The sequence below is a fragment of the Brassica oleracea genome, chromosome C4 (genome assembly GCF_000695525.1).
Source record: "Brassica oleracea var. oleracea cultivar TO1000 chromosome C4, BOL, whole genome shotgun sequence".
NCBI classification, from domain to species: Eukaryota; Viridiplantae; Streptophyta; class Magnoliopsida; order Brassicales; family Brassicaceae; genus Brassica; species Brassica oleracea.
In genome coordinates this window covers 30345661-30356088 of record NC_027751.1, presented here as the reverse complement: position 1 = coordinate 30356088, position 10428 = coordinate 30345661, and the positions used below count along the sequence as shown (strand labels likewise).

The following is a 10428-nucleotide window of genomic DNA, read 5'->3' as shown; positions in this document are numbered from 1 at the left end:
CCAAGTATATTTTGATTTTTGATCAATAAAAGTGACAAAATATCTATGATTCTCCCTAGATATGAATGGTGCAGTCCAAACATCAGAATGTATAAGATCAAAACAGTTTTCATAGATAGTAGATGACTTAGGAAACACAGTCTTGCAATGTTTGCCTAGGATACACGCTTCACAGCCATCATTTTTAAAGGAAATATCAGGAAGCAGCAGGTTTAGTGCACGAGAATGAGGATGACCTAGTCTATCATGCCATAAAACACTTTTTATCTAAAACATGAATTGAACTGAAAGCTGAAGATAAATTTGAAACAATATTGGTGTCTTCAAGTAGGTACAAGTCATCCTTTGTAACACCTTTTCCAATCAACTTAAGAGTCTCAATATCCTGAAAAACAACCTCATTAGGACTGAAAATCACATTACAATTTAAATCAGTGGTAGCTCTTTTGACAGATAATAAATTTGATGCAAAAGATGGCATGTAAAATGCTTTTGTATCTTTTTCAAATAGCTTAAGAGTTCCTACACCTTTAATTGGTATTTTGTCTCCATTTGCAATCATTACATTACCTAATACCGGTTCTACATTACTAATCAACCTAGCATCACTAATCATGTGGTGAGAGGCTCCTGAGTCTATGACTAAAGGCTTAATACCACTAGATGAATGAGATGCATGTAGAGAAGTAACCAGAACTCTAGGCGGTTTATATGATGCACTAAGGGAAATACCAAGTGTGTTACCAGACTCTTTTAGAGCTTTGATGAGAGCCTCAAGGTCTGACTTCTTGATAGATTCATCTTGTGTAGTTCTCACAGCTGAGCAGCCGCTGAAAGACAGTGTTTTTCCTTCACCAGCACCATTAGTGCGCTTAGGAGTAGATGGCTCTCCTACTTCACCAGAGAATTTTGCCCTTGCATCTGCATATGGAGTCCGGAATTTCTGAGGTTTGAGGTGTGGATGGAGGATCCAGCATTTGTCATTGCCACGACCCTTCTTCTTACAGTGATCACACACCCAAATCTTCTTATCTTCTGGTTTGTAGTACCCCTTGTTAGCTACGCCTTCTGGCTTGGTCTCTGCCCCTTCAGCTTGATTTACCATGATGAGCTCTCCCTTTCTCCCAAAGAGTCCAACTGATCCTTGCTCCTTTTGGATCTGAGAGCACACTTCATCTAGAGATGGGAGCTCATGTCCTCTTAGGATGTGTTTGATCAAGTCATTATACCCGGGGTTGAGAGTGAAGAGAAGCGCAAATACCTTATCTTGCTCTCTTCTCTGGTTCAGTACTTCAGGATCCAAAGTACTTGGCCTCAACATCTCTAGTTCAGCCCACAAAGACCTAAACTTTCCAAAGTGTTTATCAAACTCAGTATCCTCTTGACACAAGTTGTTGATAGCCCTCTTGACTTCAAACACTCTACTGATGTTGGAGACATTTCCAAACACCTTTTGAAGTGTATCCCACAGATCTTTAGAAGTTTCACAGTAGGAGTAAGCTTCCAAGATTGCGGGTTCAAAACTGTTGTGGATGATAGATAACACCATGAGATCTTCTTGAACTCTTTTCTTATCACCAGCTTCAGCCACCACTATCTCCTTACCATCCTCTCTTAGGATAGTCTTCTTCTTAAGGCCTCTGCCTTCTTCAACAATTTCCCAGAGACCTCTGCCTCTAAGAGCTGTCTTAGTTAGCCTTGCCCAAAGTAAGTAGTTAGCTCCCTTGAGAGTAACTGGAATCACAACCATCTTTGAATTTCCTCCGGAATTCATTAAGAACAGCTCAAGCACAATGAGAAGAACAAAGTAATTTTTTTTTTTTAAGAAAAAAATAATAAATAGAAACAGAGTGAAAGATTGAAAGATTGCGGAAGACTTAGCGTTCAAGAGCTTGTGGCTCTGATACCATGAGATTTTATGAGAATTAAGAAAGATAAGAGAAATTAAATGAAGAACATGGAGACTAATGAGAGACTTTCTTGAAACATATTGAGAAAGAAAGAAAGAATTGAATTGCTTGATTGTTTCATGTATCAAGAGTACCTATATATACATCAAATGGGGAGCCAAAAACAAAGAGGCTGCCATGCACTAGATGAAGCTCCCTTGCACTAAGGAGAGACTCTCATACACTAACTAAATAAAGAAATGATAGTGCATGACATGTGGGCATAATACTCCACTCACCAAGCAACCTCATTTTACATTTACTACAATTTACATTCATAAGTTTACTCATCTTTGCTTTATGATCAACAAAATGCTCGTGGCTTGGAACTCCGTGTGAAAGAACTATTTAAGGATCTGCAAATGCAGAAAGATCAGTGTGATCTAATGCGTGACAAGGCCATACAATTGGAGATGAACTTGAAAAATACCAAGGTACATTTCCTGTTTTGGAGTTGTGTATGAATATACTTGAATAGGCTCTCACAATGTTCTTTTTGATTGTTAGTAGCGGCAACAGCTGGAAAATTCAGCATATCAGGAAAAACTAGCAGATGCTAGTCAATTATATGAGAGAAAAATTGCGGATTTGGTTCAGGAGGTTGAGGAAGAACAAGCCCGGTCAACAAACGCCGAGCATCAATTGAATGAAATGAAAAATGTTTTGAGTAATCAGCAGAAGTCATGTTAGTTTAATACTAGACCCTTTTTATTAAATTAAATGCATTAGTATTCTGTTCAAACTAAACGCTACTTTTTGTTGTTGATAGGAACAAGAGATAGGCAACTATCAATATCAAAGGGAACTTTCGGAAGCCACTTATATGTATGAATCTAAAATCGCGGAGCTGCAGAAGAAACTGGAAGATGAACATGCTCGGTCCAACTCTGCAGAGGAGTAACTTAGACAAATGAAATGCATTATAAGCGATCGCCAAGTTTTATCACGGGTTATATAGGCATTTCACAAGTTTTATCACATGATCCTTTCAGCTTTTTAAAAATTGAAGATGAGTTTGTTTTGCCTTTGTTGTTCCTGTCTCCAATTATTTTTGTTTTGGGATATCCAGGAACATGAAGAGACAAAGGAACTGAAGATAAAAACTAAAAGAACTTTCACAAATAAATGAATCGACAGTAGATGAACTTCAGATGGTGAAACTAGACTATAATGATTTGCTCAACCAAGAGGTGTGGCCCTCTTAAAACGTCTGGTTACTCAAAACATACAACTGTTTTTATAGAAATTTGTTTACATAGGAAAAACTTGGTGCAGAGGTTCGGGATATGAAGGAAAGGCTCATTTTGGAAGAAAAGCAGAGAAAGCAAATGGAGAATGAGCTTTGCAAACTAAAAAAAAATCTAAAGGAAAGTGAAAATGTTGTTGAGGTGACTTTACAAATGAACTTGTCTCACCTTTATTTTCACGTGCATTGTCTTGCTAAGTAAGTCCATTTTTATTCTTCCACAGGACAAGCGTACGAAGGAAGATTTTCCAAAAGGACCATCATAATCTGGAGCTCTATTGGCAGGCTCACAGAGGTCACAAGGGTTAAAAAAAATTCTCTGTCTGGTCAGAAAGCTACCATGGCAAGACTTTGTGAAGAAGGCATAGTTCTTTCTCATGAATATAGCTCGATTTCATTGTGGGGGTAAAATCCTGTTGACATTTTCTCTTATTATTCGATTCAGTGGGAGTTCAGAAGATATTACACCTGATTAGGTCCGAAGACGTGGAAGTCCAAATCCAAGCTGTAAAAGTGGTGGCTAATCTGGAAGCCGAAGGTGTGTGGTTTCATAACTCTATATATTAGCATGTGTCATTACCCTAAAGTTTATATTCCTCTCTACTGTTACCTAAATGACTTGCATTCTCTGTGTGTATGTATTTAGAATCTAATCAGGTGAAGATTGTGGAGGAAGGGGGTGTAAAAACTCTGCTTATTCTTGTTCAGTCATCTCACTATTCTTAGAGTGGCTTCCGGTGCAATCGCTAATTTGGAGATGAACGTCAAGTACTTTTTTTATGATATTGTTTGTTCATAAACACAGTTAAACTTACTACTGAGAAGCAGGGCCAGTTTAGTCTAAAATTGTCTTTATATAAGTTATGTATGCCATTGACTATTTTGTTTCTCAATATATGTGGATCCTTTCTGTTATATGGTTTATTAACGGCAGAGAAGAGTCACGATCTAATAATGACTACAGGAGGTGCTCAACTGCTAGCAAAGATGGTGAGCAAAACAGATGATCCACAGACTCTAAGAATGGTAGCTGGTGCACTTGACAATTTATGCGGAAACGGTGACAAGATTTATAAATTTTGGTTCCAGTAACGTCTCAGTATTCAAATATGTTGTTGTGTGTATGCACAATCAGAGAGGATTCTTAAGCTCCTAGAAGAGGAAAGCTGAAGAACCTTAAGGAACGAGCACTCGACCGGTACGGGTGATATGGACTCGATCCGGAGGAAAGAGAACTGATGGATCGTTTAGTGACACAAAGGGTAGCGGATGACTCAATGATACTACCAGAGGTTTCGATGGCTGTTTGATGTGACGCACAAGTCCAGCACAACGAAAGGGAATTCACTCGGAGATAATCTCACCAAGGAAACAAGAGTGTTCTAAGCAAAGAACAAAGAGAGAAAACTCAAAAATGAATAAGGAAAATCGAATACTTTATTCATGGATGTGTTCTCATAGTTATACAACTTGTAGTCAAAGAGAATAAATAGAAATGTATGAAAAAGAGACATAGAAAATAGATAATTGACCAGATCTAGTCAAAGCACATAAAATAATGTTGACTGGTCGATGAAACCTTCGGCTACGTATGTCAAGATTCAGTGCAGCCGACAGCATGTCCCGCTGTAAGGAGCAGTACGCGTCCGGTACGGTCTTCATGTTCGGATGGGGGATTCTCACGACTGTTCTGGACCAAATGGAGGCTAAGTCATCAGAAAGCTTCAAGATCTTGCCTTAGAAAGATTTGAAGGTTCAAAGTTCATGAACTGATCGAAGTGTCGGATCAGTCCATCAGAACGGTCGCTGGTACGGTCCAATTGGCTCAAAAGAGAGAAGCCACAATCGTATTCGGGTTCCACCCGGTCGAATTCAGTTGTGGCTTGACCAATGGTCCTAGAATGGCGAACATTATGGGAAAGACGAACTCCAGTACGGTCGATTCGGTTGTCTGGTCGTGGGTTATGCTGAAGCTCCATTCCGGATGTGCGCGGGTCGATCCGGTACACAGCCCGATCAGTCTGTCCGGCACGGTCGGAAAACTGAACCTCAGTTGAAATCTTCCAGACGTTCTGATCCTCGTACTGGTCTGATTCCATGGACTGATCCTCGGACTGGGGCACATCATTACCTACTTCTTCAAAAGGATTTGTCCACAAATCCGGATCATCTACAAGAAAAGGAGAAAGATCAGAAACGTTAAAGCTCGAAGAAATGTCATACTTACCTTGAAGATCAAGCTGATAAGCGTTGTCATTGATTTTTTTAAGGATTTGAAATGGACCATCAACCCGATGCATGAGTTTGGACTTTCTCTCTTCCAGAAATCACTCCTTTCTCAAGTGAATCGAAACAAGATCACATTCCTTGAAAATAACCTCCTTTCTTTTCTGGTTGGCATATCTTTTATAGATCTCGGTCTTGGCCTCCATGTTTGCACGAACTTGTTCATGTAGCTTCTTGATAGTGTCCGCCTTCCTCTTGCCATTTGTACTAATTCTTTCACTCAAAGGAAAAGGTAAAAGATCAAGTGGTCACAAAGGATTAAATCCATAAAAAACTTCAAAAGGAGAAAACTTCGTAGCAGAGTGCATTAATGCATCATTATAAGCAAATTCAACACGTGGCAAGAATTCTTCCCAAAGTCTAAGATTCTTTTTAACCAAAGCTCTAAACAATGCGGATAAGGTTCGATTAACAACTTCAGTTTGACCATCAGTTTGCGGATGACAAGTTGTAGAAAACATCAATCTCGTACATAGCTTAGACCACAAGGTTTTCCAAAAATAGCTAAGGAACTTAGCATCACGATCAGATACAATGATCTTAGGCATTCCATGCATTCTAACAATTTCTCTAAAGAATAAATCAGCAACTTGCACGGCATCATTAGTTTTGTGGCAAGGAATGAAATGTGCCATTTTTGAGAATCTATCCACAACAACAAAGATTGAGTCTCGTCCAGCCTTATACCTAGGAAATCCCAACACAAAGTCCATAGGGATGTCTACCCAAGGATGAGAAGGAATAGGAAGAGCAGAATACAAACCGTGGTTTGAGGCCTTGGACTTAGACTTCTTGCACACCACACAAGGGCCAAAAATCCTTTCCACATCTTTCATCAAACTCGGCCAGTAGAAATGATCATGAACCGCCTTGTAGGTTTTCTTAACACCAAAGTGTCCCATAAGACCTCCTCCATGAGCTTCTCTGAGAAACAATTCCCTCAAAGAACATTGAGGAACACACAAGCGGTTATCAAAGAATAAGAATACATAATTTTGAAAATATTTCCCATAGGCAACCTTGGAACATTTTCAAAAAATCTCATTGAAATCCTGGTCAGATGCATACAAATCCTTGATAAATTCAAAACCAAGCAATTTCGTTTCAAGGGCTGAGAGAAGAGTATACCTTCTAGACAAGGCATCAGCCACAACATTCTCCTTACGTTTCTTGTATTTGATCACATAAGGGAACGTCTCAATGAACTACACCCAACGAGCATGCCCCTTGTTTAGCTTTTGCTGACCCTTAAGGTGTTTCATAGATTGATGGTCCGTGTGGATGATGAATTCCTTAGGCCAAAGATAGTGCTGCCACGTTTGAAGAGCCCTCACCAAAGCGTAAAAACTCTTGGTCATAGGTAGGGTAGTTGAGCGTGGCTCCACCAAGCCTTTCACTGAAATAAGCAATGGGTTTCCTATCCTGCGTCAGCACAGCACCAATACCCACTCCGGAGGCATCACATTCGATTTCAAAAGCTTTAGAGAAATCAGGAAGTATAAGTAAAGGAGCTTGAGTTAACTTCCCTTTGAGAATCTGAAATGCCTCTTCTTGAACTTGTTCCCACTTAAACCCAAAGTATTTCTTGATCACTTCAGTAAGTGGGGCTGCTATGGTACTGAAGTTCGGAACAAACCGCCTATAGAAACCAGCCAGGCCGTGAAAACTCCTCACCTCGCCCACGGTCGTCGGACTCGAACAGTCTCGGATGGCTTTGATTTTCTCCTCGTCCACTCTAAATCCATCATCACCTACAATAAAACCTAAGAACACCACGTGATCTGTTCCAAAAGAGCATTTACCAAGATTGCAATGAGTTTTTCTTTTCTAAGAACTTCAAGAATAGATTTTAAATGCATCTTATGTTCTTCAATGTTTTTACTGTAGATAAGAATGTCATCAAAGTAGACAACTACAAAATGACCAATGAATGATCTCAAGACATGATTCATCAAACGCATGAAAGTGCTAGGGGCATTAGTAAGACCAAATGGCATGACGAGCCATTCATACAATCCTATCTTTGTTTTAAATGCAATTTTACATTCATCACCTTCTTTCATCCTAATTTGGTGATAGCCACTTTTCAAATCAATCTTAGAGAAAACACATGAACCATGCAACTCATCAAGCACGTATTCTAGCCTAGGAATGAGATGCCTATACTTTACCATGATGTTGTTGATAGCACGGCAGTCCACACACATCCTCCATGAGCCATCTTTTTATGGTACGAGTAGAACAGGCATGACACGAGGACTGAGGCTCTCCCTGATGTATCCCTTCTGAAGCAGCTCACCAATTTGTTTCTCAACCTCCTTGGTCTCCACCGGATTGGTGCGGTACGCTGGTCGATTCGGTAGAGATGCGCCCGGGACGAAGTCGATCTGATGGTCAATGCCTCTCACTGGTGGCAATCCTTTAGGATTTTCATCTGGAAAAACATCAGAAAAGTCATGCAAGACAGCTAGAAACTCATTCGGAATCTCCGGTGCAAGGTCAGAAGAAGACGAAACCATAAGAGATTCTTTATACATGATATCTCTTGATTTTAATAAGTTTTAGATTCATATTTATGCTTATTATGATAATTTTAGGTTGCATTTAGGTCTTTATATTGCATTTGCATACTCATTTGCATATCATAGGGGTTGGAATGCACATTTCGAAGTTTGGGACGAAATTCAAGGATTAAATTGCAAATTTTGGAGTTTTGGGTCCAATTTGATGTTAACAAGAGGGCAGGGACCAACGCTGGAAATTCAGAACTCTTGGCTGGGTTAAATTGCACAATCGCAAGTACAGGGTTGATTTGAGAGGGCGTGTCTGCAATTCTGAAGGTTAGGGCTGCATTGAAAATAACAAGAATTTCAGGGACCTGGTTTGCAAACTATTGGGAAATCACCATTGGAACTCTTCTCTGCTTCGATCCCAAAAATGAGGTCTGATTCCGGTGACGACGGCCACGACGAGCACGACGGCAGAGGCAGATACCACGGCCTGGAGATCCGATCACGGCGAGGAGGAGACGACTTGTACGTGAGAGCTTTCCGATGAGGAGTCTCGACGGTGTGGCTCAATCCCGACGGCGATGAAGAGCACGGCACGGCCACGCGGAGAGCTTGAGCACGACTGGTTGATGACACGGGCTGAGCTGACGACGACCAGACGTGAGGCTGAGGGCGTACTCAACGGAGATGAAGTCGGCCACGGAAGAGGAGAAGCTCGATCTCGACGACGAAATCGACGACGGAAGGGCTGAAAACGACCGCGGAATCGCGAGAGTAGGCTTGAAGCAATGGAGCTTGGGCGCGGGTGGTCGTTGCGGACAGGGGCTCACCGCAGATTCATGGCAGAGACTTGAGGCAAGGACCGCGGACCTGTGGACGCGGGCTAAAACAGGCCGTGGAATCGAGGCTGAGGGTTGAGTGGTGCGGAGGAGACGCCGCGGCCGTGCAACACGGCTTGAACATGTCCACGGATTTCGATCCGAGACGTCGAGTTCTGAATGAGCGGGCCGCGGACCATGGGCGCGGGTTGGAGCCGTCCGCGGTCGATGCCAAGAACATTTCGCCCATTTGTCTTTCGGATCAAACCCGGGTTTGTCGGATCGACCCGGTTCGAGTTTTAAGTTATTATAAATACATTTTAGACCCAAATTTTAGATCATATCTTGTTTTCTCTCAAAATACATTGATACTTTGAAGAAAGTTTGAATTTTTAGTAATCTAATCTTTATTTTTTGAGTAATTTGAGTTTATCTCATCTTCTTAACATGATTTCTGATATCACCCAAATCATCCTAACGTGTGATTTTACTCTCTCAAATAAGAGGTTCAATTGTAGTACTTAGAGATCGAATCCACAGAGAGATAGGACACACAATAAACTAGAAATCAAGATTAAGCTAGACAAACAGTTTAATAAGCAGTAAATAAATGAAAGCAAGGTGAACAACGTAGTTGTTCGATTGGTTGATTGATGTTGTAAAAAATTAGGAGAAATAACTAGATCTAGGGATTTATCAATCAAGAGATTCAAAACTACAATTCAAGGATGCTAATGGTTTATAGATTCAATTCTAGAACTCGATTTTAATTAGTAAGTAATCCAGCTTTCGCATGTAATTACTAATCAGATGTCTAAGTCCAGTCTCAGCTGTCGCTTGTTGACTTGGAGTGAGTATGGATCGATGCTATGGCCTGAGCGTCGATCGATACTTCCTTAGACAAGCACTAACGACCTAATCGATTAAGTTCAACTAGATTCCTAGACCACCGTATGCGCCTAGGTATATAATCCAACAGAGTTCAGGTTCCGTTAACTGATTGCACTTTCATGCCTCTCAACTATCCTATGATTCTAGGTTCAAACAATTAGTCACACTATCGTACTATTCTAACTATTCCAGATCCTAGTATTACAAATCATCCTGGTGTAGAGATCTATAGATAATCTAGCAATCCTATTGATTATCAGTTAGACATTAAGCTCATAAAATCCCTAAACCTAACAAGATGAATTACTTAGACATGCAAGCAATAACACAAATCATAGTCTAAATAATATAATAGATAAATCAATGGTAAAACCAATGGAGTTCCAATCAATCTCTGAAGGAGAATTGATCTTCTCTCCAAACCTAAGAGAAAACAATAGAATAGGATAATAGAAAGCGCGTAGCCGTCAACAATGGCTTAGAAATACATAAATACGGTTTCTGGTCGTCCATGGGTGTTTTTGGTAATTTGGTGTGGCTTCAGGGCTTCAAACGGTCTTAAAATATGCTTGGCCCACGTTCTGGCATCACTGTCGATCGACACCAATGTTGTGTTATCGATCGACAGTCCTTCATCTCCTCGACAGCTTCTTTTCGCGAAGCAGACTGACCACTCTTCAGTAAAACAAGCCTAATTTCCGCTACAGGATGCTGATTGACCTCAAACC

At 40.6% G+C, this 10428-nt stretch overlaps 1 pseudogene; it reads left to right on the top strand.

Annotated features, from left to right (window-relative positions):
- The window catches only part of LOC106338620, a 7384-nt pseudogene extending 2715 nt beyond the window's left edge, over positions 1–4669 (top strand).
- Positions 4670–10428: the final 5759 nt, after the last annotated feature.